Source organism: Urocitellus parryii, chromosome 5 (genome assembly GCF_045843805.1).
Source record: "Urocitellus parryii isolate mUroPar1 chromosome 5, mUroPar1.hap1, whole genome shotgun sequence".
Taxonomy (NCBI): domain Eukaryota; kingdom Metazoa; phylum Chordata; class Mammalia; order Rodentia; family Sciuridae; genus Urocitellus; species Urocitellus parryii.
This window is the reverse complement of record NC_135535.1, coordinates 119,089,921-119,116,230: the sequence shown is the minus strand read 5'-3', so window position 1 is coordinate 119,116,230 and position 26,310 is coordinate 119,089,921.

The following is a 26,310-nucleotide window of genomic DNA, read 5'->3' as shown; positions in this document are numbered from 1 at the left end:
GACAAGTTCATTGAGTAGGCCAAGGAGGCCAGATCTGAGAGAGGACGGGCCATTTTGGGGGAACATTGAATGGCCCACCAGACAGAAGACACTCTGGATAGTCACAGACCTACTTGGGGGAAGGAGGTGCCTTAGTGGGTGTTGTTGTGAGTTTATGGTTTTGTCTCATGTTCTGAGAATAGGTAGGAAAGGCAGTTTGTTTCTTTTTTAGTGGCCTGTTTCTAGTAAGACATTTGACAAGGCGAGTGTTTCTATGTCTGTGTATCCCACTGTATCCCTGGTTGTAGACATTGGAAAAGAGAATGAATCAATGGATGTGTCCTGTCTAGTAGAAAACTTTCCAGCATTCATCTTTTCCGATTTATGAATGGACTGGGGCTTCCCTTATCTATGGGCAACACCTACTATCTTGCTAAGTTCCTGTTTTCTTCCTGAATTCTGGCCACTCTCCAGAATAGGCTCATGGTTTTGTGTCCAAGATATGTACCACCTCCCAGCTCTGTGACATGGCCATGTACTGGATAACTGAAGGGAATGGCAAGCATCTCAGAAAACTTAGATATCAGTGTGACCAGTAAAGTGTCAGTGGAGAAACCCTGCTTTGGGCCTTTTGCTTACCTATTGTTCTGTTGCCCTGACTGTCAGGAAGGTCTTTGCCTCAGGCTACCCCTTTGTGAAGCCTGAAGTAAACAGTTTTCAAATGGAAATGAATGGGCATCACCTGTGGCTTTTTGCTTAATTCCTGTGCAAAGGGATGTGTGTGAATCAGCCTCTTGGCCCTGTGTGAGGCTGTGGCTTAGATTCTCAGCACCTGATGGATTAACGAAAGATCCCATGTGTGCATCCAAAGCCAAAATGGCAAAAAGAGCAGTCATTGTGGATGAAGTCTCTCGCTTTCCTCTGGAAAGTTCCTGACCTCCATCAAGTGAGAATAGGGATCCTTTGGGTCAAATGAGTTCTTCAAAGCCCTGCAGAGGCTAGCCCATAGGTTCTTGGGTTTTCTCATGTCTCCAATACACAAAAAGAATCTATACCCGAAAGTCAGTAGGCCTCAAATTGGAGAAGTAGAGCAGTATTAATGGCAGGCCTATTTGATCACTCCTTGGTCACAGTAAGGGTGTCCAGGCCACCCAGACATTAGGCAAATGAGGGGCAAGGGAGCTTATTCTAGACACTGTCTTGGGCTGCCCCCCTCATGGAAACCTCCAGCCAGAGGTTATGATGAGTGTCTATATGGAAGAAGATGAGGGACATGTGGCAGTGTTTTGGTTTGAATTGTGGTCATTTCTGTGGCGGTTGGAAGGGATGACTTGGTCCACCTGGTCTTGAACTCTGGCGTGATTCTCCTTATAGACTGAGTTCTGGAACTGAACTCAGAGAAGTATTGCCATGAATTGTGTTGGGAATTTAGGAGGCCACGCATGAGAGTTGCCCTTGGAAACTGAGATCTAGGTCCAGGGTGGCTTTGCACAGAGCACTGGGAATCTCAGCCAGGATATAACATGATTTTTTTCTTAAAGACCTTCCAGCCATAATTGAGAGTCAAAACACACAGGGACCTCACATTGTAGACCTCAATGGGCCTGGCTTGATGTGACCTTTTGGCCACTCTTGGGAAGCCTTGCCTCTGAGTGTTCCTCTAGAGCTTTCATTGAAAGGAGCTTCCTCACCATTTAGTGGTTCCTGAATGAATAGAAACCCACAGTGCCTCCAAGTTCATCCTTGAAAAATGGCTTGATAAATACCATGAAATTTTTGAAATTCCCATGACCAGGTGGCACTGGAGAACCTTTGGATGTCCTGTTGCTGATCATGAGTGTACCAGACAGTGCCTTGATTGACTGGGTTTCATGAAAACGGTGTAGAACAGAGATGCCAGTAAGTTGGAGCCTGCTGATGAGTGGGCCTAGAGCAGTGGTGTGCAGGTGTGTGATAAAACATCTGTGGTGGGGCCATGTGGATCTGCCATTGGCTTCCACATGGCTTGTGACTGACACGGTGCAGCCAGCAGACCCTTATATGTAAAGGCATCTTGTTATATGGAGAGGTTTCCGGGCAATGTTCAGAATCAGGTTGCTATGGTCAAGGGGGCAAGCTCTGTGGGATAGAAGCCTGGTTGGTGCATTCTCCTCGGACCCTGAGTCAGCACACGTGACAGAACTCCCTCCAGCACTCTGTCCCAGTTGAACTCCTTGTATTTCATGAAGCAAATAGGAAACTCCCAGTGAAGCAGCAAGAAACACCAGGAAAAGTGGAGGATGACCAAATGGCCTCACAGTCCACACGGGGAAACACTTAGACCCCAGTGGCCACAGTTTACCTACAAAGAGAGAATTCAGCACTGCTGCCTCATGTTCATTGGAAAATCAGAAACCATGTCCTCCCGGTCACATAGATGCAGAACAAGCTTTGATGGTCTCACTACAAAGGAAGATAAAGCTCCTGACAACAACATATATTTCAAGTGTCCAAACTCAGAGGCAGTTTCCCAAGAAGTCTTTAGGCCAGCAGAGCTCCATGTTTGTGGAGTGTTTACCTTGTCCCTTACTTATGGAAGCTCCTCTACCACCTCCAAGGTTGTGAACTCCTGAGCATTTTCCATTGTATATATGTATTCACAGATTTTCTAACTCTTCTCTTCGAATTGTGTCTTACTTGGGGCAAAGGTAATGTCAAGGCATTGTTCTTGATGAGAGTGGGAAGATTTTTGTGTAGCACATAATTGCATACACATTGGATTCATTTTCCTATTTTCCATTCAAAATACTGAATCCCTGACACTAACCCATACCCTCCTAGACTCTGATTACCAATCCTGATATGATGGAGGAATATAACCCAAACAGAATAGCAATACATGAAGTTCAGAGGAGGCATGGTGTATAATTGGACTTTCCTTTGGCATTATAAAGGCTAGGAGTTATAAATCTAGTCCAATTTAAGAGAAGTAGTTCTCCATGTGTTTGTAAAGTTAACAAATATGTAAATTCCTGTCTCCCTTTCTCTGTAGCCTATTCAGCACATGTATTTTTACATGCACATATAGAATCCTACCTGGTATCCCACGTACATTCTTGTGAGGTTCCTGACATGGCAGATACAAATTGTGGGAAGAGATCACTCCTCCTAAACGCTGTTGGAACTGAAATTTCAACCTATGGTGAGCTTTCTACTTGAACAACATGATACATAAATCCATGTTCAGTAAATTAAATATTTTTGGATCTGTGGATGATATATATTTCATGATGAATTTTGATTGGCATATATATTTCTACTTTTTAAAGTCTCTCTGTGTTTTGTTTGAATATGTGTGTGTGTGTGTGTGTGTGTGTATATATATATATATATATATATATATATATACACACACACACAAACTCTCCAGATTTTTCAAAGTATGAAATATATGTGTCTTATTATACACTCCCTAAATTCATTCATGTCCATGTATGTGGATTTATAATCATCTTTTCTAAAGATTATTCTCAGAAGTATTAATCCACCTGAAATACACATTTGTTTCCTAGTGAATGGTGCTTAGAAATCCTAATATTTCTACAGTAACTGACCGAGTTTAGCATCAATGCAAGTAGATTCCTATGATACATGGTGTGTATTTTGACGTTTCTTTTTTTTTCGACACTGGTACATCACTATTTCTTCAGTTGATGCACATCATAGGATATATATTTCTTCCACAAGTTCACAAATTTCCAGGCATTTGGTTCACTTTCAATCACTTCCTGCTTCAGAACACATGTACTCCTGTATGTTTCTGGACTGGTCATTTCATGAGACTTCTTTCCAAAAACATTATTTTCAATTTCCATAATCACTTTTCAAGCAAATATCACACAGCCTTCATGGTAAACCGTAACCCTAATATTACCATTAGATATATAACTGGTTGGAATGAATGATTGTGTATCAATATTAGATTTCCTATATATTTTCAGGTATCAGTTCAATCCATTATGTAAATTGGAACCAGTTATATTATTTATTCGCAGTATGGTCTGTTCATGCATTATCTCTATTTTCATAGACACAGGGTACACCTATTGGTGCCCCCAAATACTAATCAATACGTCTTCAAGATATTGCTCCCAGAAATGGTGGAAGAAATACTCATGTCACCTGATCTACATATACATTTTATCACAGTGATATTCTGGACACATAATGCGAAGTTCACACTTATGATTGTACCAAAGTCTAAATGGAAAGTGAGCATGGATTACTAAAAACATCCTTGTCCAGGTGAATAATGCTCTCAAATGTCAATCCTATTGGTGACTACACAGTTGCTTTTTCCTAAGATTACATATTCAACCTCAACCCTGTTGAAAATATCTAATCCTATCACTCACTTTATACTTTGACTGATTTCCCAATGTCTCTATTGATATCTGCTTTCCTACATAATTTCCCATATTCATTCTTGTGACTGACTCTTCACATGTGCTGACATTTACATCTACTCTCTAACTGACACCCTACTGCTAAAGAACTTTTGGTCCAAATGTTATAATCACTCTTCTTCGTAAACCTACTGACTATCTTCCTAATCCTACCTACAATCCCTTTTTGAATGGATGTTCTCTTCCACATTCAATCATGCAAGGTACAAGGTCTTATGCCATTGTATATCAATTTATCTGAGACATCTGTGCAGAATGTAATTCAAAGCTAAGTATCCCAGTCAAGGGCCCAATGCCCTTCTGGGCTTCAAAGCTTACTTAGATTTCTGTTTTCATACATATACTTCACCTATATATTATTATAAATATCGCAGGTTCCCAATACCATTCTTCATCCAGTAGAATGATTCCTAACCCAAATCAAACATGTTCTTACCCCTAACCATACACTGTTTCCTCAATCCAACTTTACAGAAGAGCAGGGACAGAGTTGATCTTACAAGAGAGGAATGTAGGGGATCTTCCACCTGCTGAGAACTCAAAGGTCCATGCAGAAATGATCCCTGGAGAAGATGTAGGCAGCTCTGAAGGACATGAGAGAGCAAAAGTCATCTTCCATGGCAAACAACCTGGTCAGGATGAAGGGTTGTGTCTGAATGAGCCGCACACTTCTTAATGTAGACAAGATGGACCAAACCAGGCCTGTGTGGAAAGCTGTTCCTGGGTGCCTATGGAGGATATACCATTCTAACTTGTGAAAGTGTCACAGGAAGCAGGGGCAGCCTCCATCTCATAGGACCCTTGGAAGCAACTGTTAGGACAATTTGGTTGCCAAGGCAGTGACCTCATTCAGTTCCTGAAGGAAGTGACCTCACCTCACTTCTTTTGTGATGGAACTCTCTGAACTTGGCAACCAGGAAGCCAGGCACCCAGAGCCAGTTTCAGTCCCAGTCCCAGTGGGCTCACTTGTTTGCATTTACCAAGGACAGAGTCAGTCTTTCTTGGTACCTACTGATGTGAGGATGACCAAATGCCAGGAAAGCTCTGAAGAGGGGACGTAGTTCTGAGAAAGCAGGTAGTGAGTGGCTCACTGGTGGCTCCTGACAAGTTCATTGAGTAGGCCAAGGAGGCCAGATCTGAGAGAGGACGGGCCATTTTGGGGGAACATTGAATGGCCCACCAGACAGAAGACACTCTGGATAGTCACAGACCTACTTGGGGGAAGGAGGTGCCTTAGTGGGTGTTGTTGTGAGTTTATGGTTTTGTCTCATGTTCTGAGAATAGGTAGGAAAGGCAGTTTGTTTCTTTTTTAGTGGCCTGTTTCTAGTAAGACGTTTGACAAGGCGAGTGTTTCTATGTCTGTGTATCCCACTGTATCCCTGGTTGTAGACATTGGAAAAGAGAATGAATCAATGGATGTGTCCTGTCTAGTAGAAAACTTTCCAGCATTCATCTTTTCCGATTTATGAATGGACTGGGGCTTCCCTTATCTATGGGCAACACCTACTATCTTGCTAAGTTCCTGTTTTCTTCCTGAATTCTGGCCACTCTCCAGAATAGGCTCATGGTTTTGTGTCCAAGATATGTACCACCTCCCAGCTCTGTGACATGGCCATGTACTGGATAACTGAAGGGAATGGCAAGCATCTCAGAAAACTTAGATATCAGTGTGACCAGTAAAGTGTCAGTGGAGAAACCCTGCTTTGGGCCTTTTGCTTACCTATTGTTCTGTTGCCCTGACTGTCAGGAAGGTCTTTGCCTCAGGCTACCCCTTTGTGAAGCCTGAAGTAAACAGTTTTCAAATGGAAATGAATGGGCATCACCTGTGGCTTTTTGCTTAATTCCTGTGCAAAGGGATGTGTGTGAATCAGCCTCTTGGCCCTGTGTGAGGCTGTGGCTTAGATTCTCAGCACCTGATGGATTAACGAAAGATCCCATGTGTGCATCCAAAGCCAAAATGGCAAAAAGAGCAGTCATTGTGGATGAAGTCTCTCGCTTTCCTCTGGAAAGTTCCTGACCTCCATCAAGTGAGAATAGGGATCCTTTGGGTCAAATGAGTTCTTCAAAGCCCTGCAGAGGCTAGCCCATAGGTTCTTGGGTTTTCTCATGTCTCCAATACACAAAAAGAATCTATACCCAAAAGTCAGTAGGCCTCAAATTGGAGAAGTAGAGCAGTATTAATGGCAGGCCTATTTGATCACTCCTTGGTCACAGTAAGGGTGTCCAGGCCACCCAGACATTAGGCAAATGAGGGGCAAGGGAGCTTATTCTAGACACTGTCTTGGGCTGCCCCCCTCATGGAAACCTCCAGCCAGAGGTTATGATGAGTGTCTATATGGAAGAAGATGAGGGACATGTGGCAGTGTTTTGGTTTGAATTGTGGTCATTTCTGTGGCGGTTGGAAGGGATGACTTGGTCCATCTGGTCTTGAACTCTGGCGTGATTCTCCTTATAGACTGAGTTCTGGAACTGAACTCAGAGAAGTATTGCCATGAATTGTGTTGGGAATTTAGGAGGCCACGCATGAGAGTTGCCCTTGGAAACTGAGATCTAGGTCCAGGGTGGCTTTGCACAGAGCACTGGGAATCTCAGCCAGGATATAACATGATTTTTTTCTTAAAGACCTTCCAGCCATAATTGAGAGTCAAAACACACAGGGACCTCACATTGTAGACCTCAATGGGCCTGGCTTGATGTGACCTTTTGGCCACTCTTGGGAAGCCTTGCCTCTGAGTGTTCCTCTAGAGCTTTCATTGAAATGAGCTTCCTCACCATTTAGTGGTTCCTGAATGAATAGAAACCCACAGTGCCTCCAAGTTCATCCTTGAAAAATGGCTTGATAAATACCATGAAATTTTTGAAATTCCCATGACCAGGTGGCACTGGAGAACCTTTGGATGTCCTGTTGCTGATCATGAGTGTACCAGACAGTGCCTTGATTGACTGGGTTTCATGAAAACGGTGTAGAACAGAGATGCCAGTAAGTTGGAGCCTGCTGATGAGTGGGCCTAGAGCAGTGGTGTGCAGGTGTGTGATAAAACATCTGTGGTGGGGCCATGTGGATCTGCCATTGGCTTCCACATGGCTTGTGACTGACACGGTGCAGCCAGCAGACCCTTATATGTAAAGGCATCTTGTTATATGGAGAGGTTTCCGGGCAATGTTCAGAATCAGGTTGCTATGGTCAAGGGGGCAAGCTCTGTGGGATAGAAGCCTGGTTGGTGCATTCTCCTCGGACCCTGAGTCAGCACACGTGACAGAACTCCGTCCAGCACTCTGTCCCAGTTGAACTCCTTGTATTTCATGAAGCAAATAGGAAACTCCCAGTGAAGCAGCAAGAAACACCAGGAAAAGTGGAGGATGACCAAATGGCCTCACAGTCCACACGGGGAAACACTTAGACCCCAGTGGCCACAGTTTACCTACAAAGAGAGAATTCAGCACTACTGCCTCATGTTCATTGGAAAATCAGAAACCATGTCCTCCCGGTCACATAGATGCAGAACAAGCTTTGATGGTCTCACTACAAAGGAAGATAAAGCTCCTGACAACAACATATATTTCAAGTGTCCAAACTCAGAGGCAGTTTCCCAAGAAGTCTTTAGGCCAGCAGAGCTCCATGTTTGTGGAGTGTTTACCTTGTCCCTTACTTATGGAAGCTCCTCTACCACCTCCAAGGTTGTGAACTCCTGAGCATTTTCCATTGTATATATGTATTCACAGATTTTCTAACTCTTCTCTTCGAATTGTGTCTTACTTGGGGCAAAGGTAATGTCAAGGCATTAATGTTCTTGATGAGAGTGGGAAGATTTTTGTGTAGCACATAATTGCATACACATTGGATTCATTTTCCTATTTTCCATTCAAAATACTGAATCCCTGACACTAACCCATTCCCTCCTAGACTCTGATTACCAATCCTGATATGATGGAGGAATATAACCCAAACAGAATAGCAATACATGAAGTTCAGAGGAGGCATGGTGTATAATTGGACTTTCCTTTGGCATTATAAAGGCTAGGAGTTATAAATCTAGTCCAATTTAAGAGAAGTAGTTCTCCATGTGTTTGTAAAGTTAACAAATATGTAAATTCCTGTCTCCCTTTCTCTGTAGCCTATTCAGCACATGTATTTTTACATGCACATATAGAATCCTACCTGGTATCCCACGTACATTCTTGTGAGGTTCCTGACATGGCAGATACAAATTGTGGGAAGAGATCACTCCTCCTAAACGCTGTTGGAACTGAAATTTCAACCTATGGTGAGCTTTCTACTTGAACAACATGATACATAAATCCATGTTCAGTAAATTAAATATTTTTGGATCTGTGGATGATATATATTTCATGATGAATTTTGATTGGCATATATATTTCTACTTTTTAAAGTCTCTCTGTGTTTTGTTTGAATGTGTGTGTGTGTGTGTGTGTGTGTGTATATATATATATATATATATATATATATATACACACACACACTCTCCAGATTTTTCAAAGTATGAAATATATGTGTCTTATTATACACTCCCTAAATTCATTCATGTCCATGTATGTGGATTTATAATCATCTTTTCTAAAGATTATTCTCAGAAGTATTAATCCACCTGAAATACACATTTGTTTCCTAGTGAATGGTGCTTAGAAATCCTAATATTTCTACAGTAACTGACCGAGTTTAGCATCAATGCAAGTAGATTCGTATGATACATGGTGTGTATTTTGACGTTTCTTTTTTTTTCGACACTGGTACATCACTATTTCTTCAGTTGATGCACATCATAGGATATATATTTCTTCCACAAGTTCACAAATTTCCAGGCATTTGGTTCACTTTCAATCACTTCCTGCTTCAGAACACATGTACTCCTGTATGTTTCTGGACTGGTCATTTCATGAGACTTCTTTCCAAAAACATTATTTTCAATTTCCATAATCACTTTTCAAGCAAATATCACACAGCCTTCATGGTAAACCGTAACCCTAATATTACCATTAGATATATAACTGGTTGGAATGAATGATTGTGTATCAATATTAGATTTCCTATATATTTTCAGGTATCAGTTCAATCCATTATGTAAATTGGAACCAGTTATATTATTTATTCGCAGTATGGTCTGTTCATGCATTATCTCTATTTTCATAGACACAGGGTACACCTATTGGTGCCCCCAAATACTAATCAATACGTCTTCAAGATATTGCTCCCAGAAATGGTGGAAGAAATACTCATGTCACCTGATCTACATATACATTTTATCACAGTGATATTCTGGACACATAATGCGAAGTTCACACTTATGATTGTACCAAAGTCTAAATGGAAAGTGAGCATGGATTACTAAAAACATCCTTGTCCAGGTGAATAATGCTCTCAAATGTCAATCCTATTGGTGACTACACAGTTGCTTCGTCCTAAGATTACATATTCAACCTCAACCCTGTTGAAAATATCTAATCCTATCACTCACTTTATACTTTGACTGATTTCCCAATGTCTCTATTGATATCTGCTTTCCTACATAATTTCCCATATTCATTCTTGTGACTGACTCTTCACATGTGCTGACATTTACATCTACTCTCTAACTGACACCCTACTGCTAAAGAACTTTTGGTCCAAATGTTATAATCACTCTTCTTCGTAAACCTACTGACTATCTTCCTAATCCTACCTACAATCCCTTTTTGAATGGATGTTCTCTTCCACATTCAATCATGCAAGGTACAAGGTCTTATGCCATTGTATATCAATTTATCTGAGACATCTGTGCAGAATGTAATTGAAAGCTAAGTATCCCAGTCAAGGGCCCAATGCCCTTCTGGGCTTCAAAGCTTACTTAGATTTCTGTTTTCATACATATACTTCACCTATATATTATTATAAATATCGCAGGTTCCCAATACCATTCTTCATCCAGTAGAATGATTCCTAACCCAAATCAAACATGTTCTTACCCCTAACCATACACTGTTTCCTCAATCCAACTTTACAGAAGAGCAGGGACAGAGTTGATCTTACAAGAGAGGAATGTAGGGGATCTTCCACCTGCTGAGAACTCAAAGGTCCATGCAGAAATGATCCCTGGAGAAGATGTAGGCAGCTCTGAAGGACATGAGAGAGCAAAAGTCATCTTCCATGGCAAACAACCTGGTCAGGATGAAGGGTTGTGTCTGAATGAGCCGCACACTTCTTAATGTAGACAAGATGGACCAAACCAGGCCTGTGTGGAAAGCTGTTCCTGGGTGCCTATGGAGGATATACCATTCTAACTTGTGAAAGTGTCACAGGAAGCAGGGGCAGCCTCCATCTCATAGGACCCTTGGAAGCAACTGTTAGGACAATTTGGTTGCCAAGGCAGTGACCTCATTCAGTTCCTGAAGGAAGTGACCTCACCTCACTTCTTTTGTGATGGAACTCTCTGAACTTGGCAACCAGGAAGCCAGGCACCCAGAGCCAGTTTCAGTCCCAGTCCCAGTGGGCTCACTTGTTTGCATTTACCAAGGACAGAGTCAGTCTTTCTTGGTACCTACTGATGTGAGGATGACCAAATGCCAGGAAAGCTCTGAAGAGGGGACGTAGTTCTGAGAAAGCAGGTAGTGAGTGGCTCACTGGTGGCTCCTGACAAGTTCATTGAGTAGGCCAAGGAGGCCAGATCTGAGAGAGGACGGGCCATTTTGGGGGAACATTGAATGGCCCACCAGACAGAAGACACTCTGGATAGTCACAGACCTACTTGGGGGAAGGAGGTGCCTTAGTGGGTGTTGTTGTGAGTTTATGGTTTTGTCTCATGTTCTGAGAATAGGTAGGAAAGGCAGTTTGTTTCTTTTTTAGTGGCCTGTTTCTAGTAAGACGTTTGACAAGGCGAGTGTTTCTATGTCTGTGTATCCCACTGTATCCCTGGTTGTAGACATTGGAAAAGAGAATGAATCAATGGATGTGTCCTGTCTAGTAGAAAACTTTCCAGCATTCATCTTTTCCGATTTATGAATGGACTGGGGCTTCCCTTATCTATGGGCAACACCTACTATCTTGCTAAGTTCCTGTTTTCTTCCTGAATTCTGGCCACTCTCCAGAATAGGCTCATGGTTTTGTGTCCAAGATATGTACCACCTCCCAGCTCTGTGACATGGCCATGTACTGGATAACTGAAGGGAATGGCAAGCATCTCAGAAAACTTAGATATCAGTGTGACCAGTAAAGTGTCAGTGGAGAAACCCTGCTTTGGGCCTTTTGCTTACCTATTGTTCTGTTGCCCTGACTGTCAGGAAGGTCTTTGCCTCAGGCTACCCCTTTGTGAAGCCTGAAGTAAACAGTTTTCAAATGGAAATGAATGGGCATCACCTGTGGCTTTTTGCTTAATTCCTGTGCAAAGGGATGTGTGTGAATCAGCCTCTTGGCCCTGTGTGAGGCTGTGGCTTAGATTCTCAGCACCTGATGGATTAACGAAAGATCCCATGTGTGCATCCAAAGCCAAAATGGCAAAAAGAGCAGTCATTGTGGATGAAGTCTCTCGCTTTCCTCTGGAAAGTTCCTGACCTCCATCAAGTGAGAATAGGGATCCTTTGGGTCAAATGAGTTCTTCAAAGCCCTGCAGAGGCTAGCCCATAGGTTCTTGGGTTTTCTCATGTCTCCAATACACAAAAAGAATCTATACCCAAAAGTCAGTAGGCCTCAAATTGGAGAAGTAGAGCAGTATTAATGGCAGGCCTATTTGATCACTCCTTGGTCACAGTAAGGGTGTCCAGGCCACCCAGACATTAGGCAAATGAGGGGCAAGGGAGCTTATTCTAGACACTGTCTTGGGCTGCCCCCCTCATGGAAACCTCCAGCCAGAGGTTATGATGAGTGTCTATATGGAAGAAGATGAGGGACATGTGGCAGTGTTTTGGTTTGAATTGTGGTCATTTCTGTGGCGGTTGGAAGGGATGACTTGGTCCATCTGGTCTTGAACTCTGGCGTGATTCTCCTTATAGACTGAGTTCTGGAACTGAACTCAGAGAAGTATTGCCATGAATTGTGTTGGGAATTTAGGAGGCCACGCATGAGAGTTGCCCTTGGAAACTGAGATCTAGGTCCAGGGTGGCTTTGCACAGAGCACTGGGAATCTCAGCCAGGATATAACATGATTTTTTTCTTAAAGACCTTCCAGCCATAATTGAGAGTCAAAACACACAGGGACCTCACATTGTAGACCTCAATGGGCCTGGCTTGATGTGACCTTTTGGCCACTCTTGGGAAGCCTTGCCTCTGAGTGTTCCTCTAGAGCTTTCATTGAAATGAGCTTCCTCACCATTTAGTGGTTCCTGAATGAATAGAAACCCACAGTGCCTCCAAGTTCTTCCTTGAAAAATGGCTTGATAAATACCATGAAATTTTTGAAATTCCCATGACCAGGTGGCACTGGAGAACCTTTGGATGTCCTGTTGCTGATCATGAGTGTACCAGACAGTGCCTTGATTGACTGGGTTTCATGAAAACGGTGTAGAACAGAGATGCCAGTAAGTTGGAGCCTGCTGATGAGTGGGCCTAGAGAAGTGGTGTGCAGGTGTGTGATAAAACATCTGTGGTGGGGCCATGTGGATCTGCCATTGGCTTCCACATGGCTTGTGACTGACACGGTGCAGCCAGCAGACCCTTATATGTAAAGGCATCTTGTTATATGGAGAGGTTTCCGGGCAATGTTCAGAATCAGGTTGCTATGGTCAAGGGGGCAAGCTCTGTGGGATAGAAGCCTGGTTGGTGCATTCTCCTCGGACCCTGAGTCAGCACACGTGACAGAACTCCGTCCAGCACTCTGTCCCAGTTGAACTCCTTGTATTTCATGAAGCAAATAGGAAACTCCCAGTGAAGCAGCAAGAAACACCAGGAAAAGTGGAGGATGACCAAATGGCCTCACAGTCCACACGGGGAAACACTTAGACCCCAGTGGCCACAGTTTACCTACAAAGAGAGAATTCAGCACTACTGCCTCATGTTCATTGGAAAATCAGAAACCATGTCCTCCCGGTCACATAGATGCAGAACAAGCTTTGATGGTCTCACTACAAAGGAAGATAAAGCTCCTGACAACAACATATATTTCAAGTGTCCAAACTCAGAGGCAGTTTCCCAAGAAGTCTTTAGGCCAGCAGAGCTCCATGTTTGTGGAGTGTTTACCTTGTCCCTTACTTATGGAAGCTCCTCTACCACCTCCAAGGTTGTGAACTCCTGAGCATTTTCCATTGTATATATGTATTCACAGATTTTCTAACTCTTCTCTTCGAATTGTGTCTTACTTGGGGCAAAGGTAATGTCAAGGCATTAATGTTCTTGATGAGAGTGGGAAGATTTTTGTGTAGCACATAATTGCATACACATTGGATTCATTTTCCTATTTTCCATTCAAAATACTGAATCCCTGACACTAACCCATTCCCTCCTAGACTCTGATTACCAATCCTGATATGATGGAGGAATATAACCCAAACAGAATAGCAATACATGAAGTTCAGAGGAGGCATGGTGTATAATTGGACTTTCCTTTGGCATTATAAAGGCTAGGAGTTATAAATCTAGTCCAATTTAAGAGAAGTAGTTCTCCATGTGTTTGTAAAGTTAACAAATATGTAAATTCCTGTCTCCCTTTCTCTGTAGCCTATTCAGCACATGTATTTTTACATGCACATATAGAATCCTACCTGGTATCCCACGTACATTCTTGTGAGGTTCCTGACATGGCAGATACAAATTGTGGGAAGAGATCACTCCTCCTAAACGCTGTTGGAACTGAAATTTCAACCTATGGTGAGCTTTCTACTTGAACAACATGATACATAAATCCATGTTCAGTAAATTAAATATTTTTGGATCTGTGGATGATATATATTTCATGATGAATTTTGATTGGCATATATATTTCTACTTTTTAAAGTCTCTCTGTGTTTTGTTTGAATGTGTGTGTGTGTGTGTGTGTGTATATATATATATATATATATATATATATATACACACACACTCTCCAGATTTTTCAAAGTATGAAATATATGTGTCTTATTATACACTCCCTAAATTCATTCATGTCCATGTATGTGGATTTATAATCATCTTTTCTAAAGATTATTCTCAGAAGTATTAATCCACCTGAAATACACATTTGTTTCCTAGTGAATGGTGCTTAGAAATCCTAATATTTCTACAGTAACTGACCGAGTTTAGCATCAATGCAAGTAGATTCCTATGATACATGGTGTGTATTTTGACGTTTCTTTTTTTTTCGACACTGGTACATCACTATTTCTTCAGTTGATGCACATCATAGGATATATATTTCTTCCACAAGTTCACAAATTTCCAGGCATTTGGTTCACTTTCAATCACTTCCTGCTTCAGAACACATGTACTCCTGTATGTTTCTGGACTGGTCATTTCATGAGACTTCTTTCCAAAAACATTATTTTCAATTTCCATAATCATTTTTCAAGCAAATATCACACAGCCTTCATGGTAAACCGTAACCCTAATATTACCATTAGATATATAACTGGTTGGAATGAATGATTGTGTATCAATATTAGATTTCCTATATATTTTCAGGTATCAGTTCAATCCATTATGTAAATTGGAACCAGTTATATTATTTATTCGCAGTATGGTCTGTTCATGCATTATCTCTATTTTCATAGACACAGGGTACACCTATTGGTGCCCCCAAATACTAATCAATACGTCTTCAAGATATTGCTCCCAGAAATGGTGGAAGAAATACTCACGTCACCTGATCTACATATACATTTTATCACAGTGATATTCTGGACACATCATGCGAAGTTCACACTTATGATTGTACCAAAGTCTAAATGGAAAGTGAGCATGGATTACTAAAAACATCCTTGTCCAGGTGAATAATGCTCTCAAATGTCAATCCTATTGGTGACTACACAGTTGCTTCGTCCTAAGATTACATATTCAACCTCAACCCTGTTGAAAATATCTAATCCTATCACTCACTTTATACTTTGACTGATTTCCCAATGTCTCTATTGATATCTGCTTTCCTACATAATTTCCCATATTCATTCTTGTGACTGACTCTTCACATGTGCTGACATTTACATCTACTCTCTAACTGACACCCTACTGCTAAAGAACTTTTGGTCCAAATGTTATAATCACTCTTCTTCGTAAACCTACTGACTATCTTCCTAATCCTACCTACAATCCCTTTTTGAATGGATGTTCTCTTCCACATTCAATCATGCAAGGTACAAGGTCTTATGCCATTGTATATCAATTTATCTGAGACATCTGTGCAGAATGTAATTGAAAGCTAAGTATCCCAGTCAAGGGCCCAATGCCCTTCTGGGCTTCAAAGCTTACTTAGATTTCTGTTTTCATACATATACTTCACCTATATATTATTATAAATATCGCAGGTTCCCAATACCATTCTTCATCCAGTAGAATGATTCCTAACCCAAATCAAACATGTTCTTACCCCTAACCATACACTGTTTCCTCAATCCAACTTTACAGAAGAGCAGGGACAGAGTTGATCTTACAAGAGAGGAATGTAGGGGATCTTCCACCTGCTGAGAACTCAAAGGTCCATGCAGAAATGATCCCTGGAGAAGATGTAGGCAGCTCTGAAGGACATGAGAGAGCAAAAGTCATCTTCCATGGCAAACAACCTGGTCAGGATGAAGGGTTGTGTCTGAATGAGCCGCACACTTCTTAATGTAGACAAGATGGACCAAACCAGGCCTGTGTGGAAAGCTGTTCCTGGGTGCCTATGGAGGATATACCATTCTAACTTGTGAAAGTGTCACAGGAAGCAGGGGCAGCCTCCATCTCATAGGACCCTTGGAAGCAACTGTTAGGACAATTTGGTTGCCAAGGCAGTGACCTCATTCAGTTCCTGAAGGAAGTGACCTCACCTCACTTCTTTTGTGATGGAACTCTCTGAACTTGGCAACCAGGAAGCCAGGCACCCAGAGCCAGTTTCAGTCCCAGTCCCAGTGGGCTCACTTGTTTGCATTTACCAAGGACAGAGTCAGTCTTTCTTGGTACCTACTGATGTGAGGATGACCAAATGCCAGGAAAGCTCTGAAGAGGGGACGTAGTTCTGAGAAAGCAGGTAGTGAGTGGCTCACTGGTGGCTCCTGACAAGTTCATTGAGTAGGCCAAGGAGGCCAGATCTGAGAGAGGACGGGCCATTTTGGGGGAACATTGAATGGCCCACCAGACAGAAGACACTCTGGATAGTCACAGACCTACTTGGGGGAAGGAGGTGCCTTAGTGGGTGTTGTTGTGAGTTTATGGTTTTGTCTCATGTTCTGAGAATAGGTAGGAAAGGCAGTTTGTTTCTTTTTTAGTGGCCTGTTTCTAGTAAGACGTTTGACAAGGCGAGTGTTTCTATGTCTGGGTATCCCACTGTATCCCTGGTTGTAGACATTGGAAAAGAGAATGAATCAATGGATGTGTCCTGTCTAGTAGAAAACTTTCCAGCATTCATCTTTTCCGATTTATGAATGGACTGGGGCTTCCCTTATCTATGGGCAACACCTACTATCTTGCTAAGTTCCTGTTTTCTTCCTGAATTCTGGCCACTCTCCAGAATAGGCTCATGGTTTTGTGTCCAAGATATGTACCACCTCCCAGCTCTGTGACATGGCCATGTACTGGATAACTGAAGGGAATGGCAAGCATCTCAGAAAACTTAGATATCAGTGTGACCAGTAAAGTGTCAGTGGAGAAACCCTGCTTTGGGCCTTTTGCTTACCTATTGTTCTGTTGCCCTGACTGTCAGGAAGGTCTTTGCCTCAGGCTACCCCTTTGTGAAGCCTGAAGTAAACAGTTTTCAAATGGAAATGAATGGGCATCACCTGTGGCTTTTTGCTTAATTCCTGTGCAAAGGGATGTGTGTGAATCAGCCTCTTGGCCCTGTGTGAGGCTGTGGCTTAGATTCTCAGCACCTGATGGATTAACGAAAGATCCCATGTGTGCATCCAAAGCCAAAATGGCAAAAAGAGCAGTCATTGTGGATGAAGTCTCTCGCTTTCCTCTGGAAAGTTCCTGACCTCCATCAAGTGAGAATAGGGATCCTTTGGGTCAAATGAGTTCTTCAAAGCCCTGCAGAGGCTAGCCCATAGGTTCTTGGGTTTTCTCATGTCTCCAATACACAAAAAGAATCTATACCCGAAAGTCAGTAGGCCTCAAATTGGAGAAGTAGAGCAGTATTAATGGCAGGCCTATTTGATCACTCCTTGGTCACAGTAAGGGTGTCCAGGCCACCCAGACATTAGGCAAATGAGGGGCAAGGGAGCTTATTCTAGACACTGTCTTGGGCTGCCCCCCTCATGGAAACCTCCAGCCAGAGGTTATGATGAGTGTCTATATGGAAGAAGATGAGGGACATGTGGCAGTGTTTTGGTTTGAATTGTGGTCATTTCTGTGGCGGTTGGAAGGGATGACTTGGTCCACCTGGTCTTGAACTCTGGCGTGATTCTCCTTATAGACTGAGTTCTGGAACTGAACTCAGAGAAGTATTGCCATGAATTGTGTTGGGAATTTAGGAGGCCACGCATGAGAGTTGCCCTTGGAAACTGAGATCTAGGTCCAGGGTGGCTTTGCACAGAGCACTGGGAATCTCAGCCAGGATATAACATGATTTTTTTCTTAAAGACCTTCCAGCCATAATTGAGAGTCAAAACACACAGGGACCTCACATTGTAGACCTCAATGGGCCTGGCTTGATGTGACCTTTTGGCCACTCTTGGGAAGCCTTGCCTCTGAGTGTTCCTCTAGAGCTTTCATTGAAAGGAGCTTCCTCACCATTTAGTGGTTCCTGAATGAATAGAAACCCACAGTGCCTCCAAGTTCATCCTTGAAAAATGGCTTGATAAATACCATGAAATTTTTGAAATTCCCATGACCAGGTGGCACTGGAGAACCTTTGGATGTCCTGTTGCTGATCATGAGTGTACCAGACAGTGCCTTGATTGACTGGGTTTCATGAAAACGGTGTAGAACAGAGATGCCAGTAAGTTGGAGCCTGCTGATGAGTGGGCCTAGAGCAGTGGTGTGCAGGTGTGTGATAAAACATCTGTGGTGGGGCCATGTGGATCTGCCATTGGCTTCCACATGGCTTGTGACTGACACGGTGCAGCCAGCAGACCCTTGTATGTAAAGGCATCTTGTTATATGGAGAGGTTTCCGGGCAATGTTCAGAATCAGGTTGCTATGGTCAAGGGGGCAAGCTCTGTGGGATAGAAGCCTGGTTGGTGCATTCTCCTCGGACCCTGAGTCAGCACACGTGACAGAACTCCCTCCAGCACTCTGTCCCAGTTGAACTCCTTGTATTTCATGAAGCAAATAGGAAACTCCCAGTGAAGCAGCAAGAAACACCAGGAAAAGTGGAGGATGACCAAATGGCCTCACAGTCCACACGGGGAAACACTTAGACCCCAGTGGCCACAGTTTACCTACAAAGAGAGAATTCAGCACTATTGCCTCATGTTCATTGGAAAATCAGAAACCATGTCCTCCCGGTCACATAGATGCAGAACAAGCTTTGATGGTCTCACTACAAAGGAAGATAAAGCTCCTGACAACAACATATATTTCAAGTGTCCAAACTCAGAGGCAGTTTCCCAAGAAGTCTTTAGGCCAGCAGAGCTCCATGTTTGTGGAGTGTTTACCTTGTCCCTTACTTATGGAAGCTCCTCTACCACCTCCAAGGTTGTGAACTCCTGAGCATTTTCCATTGTATATATGTATTCACAGATTTTCTAACTCTTCTCTTCGAATTGTGTCTTACTTGGGGCAAAGGTAATGTCAAGGCATTAATGTTCTTGATGAGAGTGGGAAGATTTTTGTGTAGCACATAATTGCATACACATTGGATTCATTTTCCTATTTTCCATTCAAAATACTGAATCCCTGACACTAACCCATACCCTCCTAGACTCTGATTACCAATCCTGATATGATGGAGGAATATAACCCAAACAGAATAGCAATACATGAAGTTCAGAGGAGGCATGGTGTATAATTGGACTTTCCTTTGGCATTATAAAGGCTAGGAGTTATAAATCTAGTCCAATTTAAGAGAAGTAGTTCTCCATGTGTTTGTAAAGTTAACAAATATGTAAATTCCTGTCTCCCTTTCTCTGTAGCCTATTCAGCACATGTATTTTTACATGCACATATAGAATCCTACCTGGTATCCCACGTACATTCTTGTGAGGTTCCTGACATGGCAGATACAAATTGTGGGAAGAGATCACTCCTCCTAAACGCTGTTGGAACTGAAATTTCAACCTATGGTGAGCTTTCTACTTGAACAACATGATACATAAATCCATGTTCAGTAAATTAAATATTTTTGGATCTGTGGATGATATATATTTCATGATGAATTTTGATTGGCATATATATTTCTACTTTTTAAAGTCTCTCTGTGTTTTGTTTGAATGTGTGTGTGTGTGTGTGTATATATATATATACACACACACACTCTCCAGATTTTTCAAAGTATGAAATATATGTGTCTTATTATACACTCCCTAAATTCATTCATGTCCATGTATGTGGATTTATAATCATCTTTTCTAAAGATTATTCTCAGAAGTATTAATCCACCTGAAATACACATTTGTTTCCTAGTGAATGGTGCTTAGAAATCCTTATATTTCTACAGTAACTGACCGAGTTTAGCATCAATGCAAGTAGATTCGTATGATACATGGTGTGTATTTTGACGTTTCTTTTTTTTTCGACACTGGTACATCACTATTTCTTCAGTTGATGCACATCATAGGATATATATTTCTTCCACAAGTTCACAAATTTCCAGGCATTTGGTTCACTTTCAATCACTTCCTGCTTCAGAACACATGTACTCCTGTATGTTTCTGGACTGGTCATTTCATGAGACTTCTTTCCAAAAACATTATTTTCAATTTCCATAATCACTTTTCAAGCAAATATCACACAGCCTTCATGGTAAACCGTAACCCTAATATTACCATTAGATATATAACTGGTTGGAATGAATGATTGTGTATCAATATTAGATTTCCTATATATTTTCAGGTATCAGTTCAATCCATTATGTAAATTGGAACCAGTTATATTATTTATTCGCAGTATGGTCTGTTCATGCATTATCTCTATTTTCATAGACACAGGGTACACCTATTGGTGCCCCCAAATACTAATCAATACGTCTTCAAGATATTGCTCCCAGAAATGGTGGAAGAAATACTCACGTCACCTGATCTACATATACATTTTATCACAGTGATATTCTGGACACATAATGCGAAGTTCACACTTATGATTGTACCAAAGTCTAAATGGAAAGTGAGCATGGATTACTAAAAACATCCTTGTCCAGGTGAATAATGCTCTCAAATGTCAATCCTATTGGTGACTACACAGTTGCTTCGTCCTAAGATTACATATTCAACCTCAACCCTGTTGAAAATATCTAATCCTATCACTCACTTTATACTTTGACTGATTTCCCAATGTCTCTATTGATATCTGCTTTCCTACATAATTTCCCATATTCATTCTTGTGACTGACTCTTCACATGTGCTGACATTTACATCTACTCTCTAACTGACACCCTACTGCTAAAGAACTTTTGGTCCAAATGTTATAATCACTCTTCTTCGTAAACCTACTGACTATCTTCCTAATCCTACCTACAATCCCTTTTTGAATGGATGTTCTCTTCCACATTCAATCATGCAAGGTACAAGGTCTTATGCCATTGTATATCAATTTATCTGAGACATCTGTGCAGAATGTAATTGAAAGCTAAGTATCCCAGTCAAGGGCCCAATGCCCTTCTGGGCTTCAAAGCTTACTTAGATTTCTGTTTTCATACATATACTTCACCTATATATTATTATAAATATCGCAGGTTCCCAATACCATTCTTCATCCAGTAGAATGATTCCTAACCCAAATCAAACATGTTCTTACCCCTAACCATACACTGTTTCCTCAATCCAACTTTACAGAAGAGCAGGGACAGAGTTGATCTTACAAGAGAGGAATGTAGGGGATCTTCCACCTGCTGAGAACTCAAAGGTCCATGCAGAAATGATCCCTGGAGAAGATGTAGGCAGCTCTGAAGGACATGAGAGAGCAAAAGTCATCTTCCATGGCAAACAACCTGGTCAGGATGAAGGGTTGTGTCTGAATGAGCCGCACACTTCTTAATGTAGACAAGATGGACCAAACCAGGCCTGTGTGGAAAGCTGTTCCTGGGTGCCTATGGAGGATATACCATTCTAACTTGTGAAAGTGTCACAGGAAGCAGGGGCAGCCTCCATCTCATAGGACCCTTGGAAGCAACTGTTAGGACAATTTGGTTGCCAAGGCAGTGACCTCATTCAGTTCCTGAAGGAAGTGACCTCACCTCACTTCTTTTGTGATGGAACTCTCTGAACTTGGCAACCAGGAAGCCAGGCACCCAGAGCCAGTTTCAGTCCCAGTCCCAGTGGGCTCACTTGTTTGCATTTACCAAGGACAGAGTCAGTCTTTCTTGGTACCTACTGATGTGAGGATGACCAAATGCCAGGAAAGCTCTGAAGAGGGGACGTAGTTCTGAGAAAGCAGGTAGTGAGTGGCTCACTGGTGGCTCCTGACAAGTTCATTGAGTAGGCCAAGGAGGCCAGATCTGAGAGAGGACGGGCCATTTTGGGGGAACATTGAATGGCCCACCAGACAGAAGACACTCTGGATAGTCACAGACCTACTTGGGGGAAGGAGGTGCCTTAGTGGGTGTTGTTGTGAGTTTATGGTTTTGTCTCATGTTCTGAGAATAGGTAGGAAAGGCAGTTTGTTTCTTTTTTAGTGGCCTGTTTCTAGTAAGACGTTTGACAAGGCGAGTGTTTCTATGTCTGTGTATCCCACTGTATCCCTGGTTGTAGACATTGGAAAAGAGAATGAATCAATGGATGTGTCCTGTCTAGTAGAAAACTTTCCAGCATTCATCTTTTCCGATTTATGAATGGACTGGGGCTTCCCTTATCTATGGGCAACACCTACTATCTTGCTAAGTTCCTGTTTTCTTCCTGAATTCTGGCCACTCTCCAGAATAGGCTCATGGTTTTGTGTCCAAGATATGTACCACCTCCCAGCTCTGTGACATGGCCATGTACTGGATAACTGAAGGGAATGGCAAGCATCTCAGAAAACTTAGATATCAGTGTGACCAGTAAAGTGTCAGTGGAGAAACCCTGCTTTGGGCCTTTTGCTTACCTATTGTTCTGTTGCCCTGACTGTCAGGAAGGTCTTTGCCTCAGGCTACCCCTTTGTGAAGCCTGAAGTAAACAGTTTTCAAATGGAAATGAATGGGCATCACCTGTGGCTTTTTGCTTAATTCCTGTGCAAAGGGATGTGTGTGAATCAGCCTCTTGGCCCTGTGTGAGGCTGTGGCTTAGATTCTCAGCACCTGATGGATTAACGAAAGATCCCATGTGTGCATCCAAAGCCAAAATGGCAAAAAGAGCAGTCATTGTGGATGAAGTCTCTCGCTTTCCTCTGGAAAGTTCCTGACCTCCATCAAGTGAGAATAGGGATCCTTTGGGTCAAATGAGTTCTTCAAAGCCCTGCAGAGGCTAGCCCATAGGTTCTTGGGTTTTCTCATGTCTCCAATACACAAAAAGAATCTATACCCGAAAGTCAGTAGGCCTCAAATTGGAGAAGTAGAGCAGTATTAATGGCAGGCCTATTTGATCACTCCTTGGTCACAGTAAGGGTGTCCAGGCCACCCAGACATTAGGCAAATGAGGGGCAAGGGAGCTTATTCTAGACACTGTCTTGGGCTGCCCCCCTCATGGAAACCTCCAGCCAGAGGTTATGATGAGTGTCTATATGGAAGAAGATGAGGGACATGTGGCAGTGTTTTGGTTTGAATTGTGGTCATTTCTGTGGCGGTTGGAAGGGATGACTTGGTCCACCTGGTCTTGAACTCTGGCGTGATTCTCCTTATAGACTGAGTTCTGGAACTGAACTCAGAGAAGTATTGCCATGAATTGTGTTGGGAATTTAGGAGGCCACGCATGAGAGTTGCCCTTGGAAACTGAGATCTAGGTCCAGGGTGGCTTTGCACAGAGCACTGGGAATCTCAGCCAGGATATAACATGACTTTTTTCTTAAAGACCTTCCAGCCATAATTGAGAGTCAAAACACACAGGGACCTCACATTGTAGACCTCAATGGGCCTGGCTTGATGTGACCTTTTGGCCACTCTTGGGAAGCCTTGCCTCTGAGTGTTCCTCTAGAGCTTTCATTGAAATGAGCTTCCTCACCATTTAGTGGTTCCTGAATGAATAGAAACCCACAGTGCCTCCAAGTTCTTCCTTGAAAAATGGCTTGATAAATACCATGAAATTTTTGAAATTCCCATGACCAGGTGGCACTGGAGAACCTTTGGATGTCCTGTTGCTGATCATGAGTGTACCAGACAGTGCCTTGATTGACTGGGTTTCATGAAAACGGTGTAGAACAGAGATGCCAGTAAGTTGGAGCCTGCTGATGAGTGGGCCTAGAGCAGTGGTGTGCAGGTGTGTGATAAAACATCTGTGGTGGGGCCATGTGGATCTGCCATTGGCTTCCACATGGCTTGTGACTGACACGGTGCAGCCAGCAGACCCTTGTATGTAAAGGCATCTTGTTATATGGAGAGGTTTCCGGGCAATGTTCAGAATCAGGTTGCTATGGTCAAGGGGGCAAGCTCTGTGGGATAGAAGCCTGGTTGGTGCATTCTCCTCGGACCCTGAGTCAGCACACGTGACAGAACTCCCTCCAGCACTCTGTCCCAGTTGAACTCCTTGTATTTCATGAAGCAAATAGGAAACTCCCAGTGAAGCAGCAAGAAACACCAGGAAAAGTGGAGGATGACCAAATGGCCTCACAGTCCACACGGGGAAACACTTAGACCCCAGTGGCCACAGTTTACCTACAAAGAGAGAATTCAGCACTGCTGCCTCATGTTCATTGGAAAATCAGAAACCATGTCCTCCCGGTCACATAGATGCAGAACAAGCTTTGATGGTCTCACTACAAAGGAAGATAAAGCTCCTGACAACAACATATATTTCAAGTGTCCAAACTCAGAGGCAGTTTCCCAAGAAGTCTTTAGGCCAGCAGAGCTCCATGTTTGTGGAGTGTTTACCTTGTCCCTTACTTATGGAAGCTCCTCTACCACCTCCAAGGTTGTGAACTCCTGAGCATTTTCCATTGTATATATGTATTCACAGATTTTCTAACTCTTCTCTTCGAATTGTGTCTTACTTGGGGCAAAGGTAATGTCAAGGCATTAATGTTCTTGATGAGAGTGGGAAGATTTTTGTGTAGCACATAATTGCATACACATTGGATTCATTTTCCTATTTTCCATTCAAAATACTGAATCCCTGACACTAACCCATACCCTCCTAGACTCTGATTACCAATCCTGATATGATGGAGGAATATAACCCAAACAGAATAGCAATACATGAAGTTCAGAGGAGGCATGGTGTATAATTGGACTTTCCTTTGGCATTATAAAGGCTAGGAGTTATAAATCTAGTCCAATTTAAGAGAAGTAGTTCTCCATGTGTTTGTAAAGTTAACAAATATGTAAATTCCTGTCTCCCTTTCTCTGTAGCCTATTCAGCACATGTATTTTTACATGCACATATAGAATCCTACCTGGTATCCCACGTACATTCTTGTGAGGTTCCTGACATGGCAGATACAATTGTGGGAAGAGATCACTCCTCCTAAACGCTGTTGGAACTGAAATTTCAACCTATGGTGAGCTTTCTACTTGAACAACATGATACATAAATCCATGTTCAGTAAATTAAATATTTTTGGATCTGTGGATGATATATATTTCATGATGAATTTTGATTGGCATATATATTTCTACTTTTTAAAGTCTCTCTGTGTTTTGTTTGAATGTGTGTGTGTGTGTGTGTATATATATATATACACACACACACTCTCCAGATTTTTCAAAGTATGAAATAATATGTGTCTTATTATACACTCCCTAAATTCATTCATGTCCATGTATGTGGATTTATAATCATCTTTTCTAAAGATTATTCTCAGAAGTATTAATCCACCTGAAATACACATTTGTTTCCTAGTGAATGGTGCTTAGAAATCCTAATATTTCTACAGTAACTGACCGAGTTTAGCATCAATGCAAGTAGATTCCTATGATACATGGTGTGTATTTTGACGTTTCTTTTTTTTTTCGACACTGGTACATCACTATTTCTTCAGTTGATGCACATCATAGGATATATATTCTTCCACAAGTTCACAAATTTTCCAGGCATTTGGTTCACTTTCAATCACTTCCTGCTTCAGAACACATGTACTCCTGTATGTTTCTGGACTGGTCATTTCATGAGACTTCTTTCCAAAAACATTATTTTCAATTTCCATAATCATTTTTCAAGCAAATATCACACAGCCTTCATGGTAAACCGTAACCCCTAATATTACCATTAGATATATAACTGGTTGGAATGAATGATTGTGTATCAATATTAGATTTCCTATATATTTTCAGGTATCAGTTCAATCCATTATGTAAATTGGAACCAGTTATATTATTTATTCGCAGTATGGTCTGTTCATGCATTATCTCTATTTTCATAGACACAGGGTACACCTATTGGTGCCCCCAAATACTAATCAATACGTCTTCAAGATATTGCTCCCCGAAATGGTGGAAGAAATACTCACGTCACCTGATCTACATATACATTTTATCACAGTGATATTCTGGACACATAATGCGAAGTTCACACTTATGATTGTACCAAAGTCTAAATGGAAAGTGGAGCATGGATTACTAAAAACATCCTTGTCCAGGT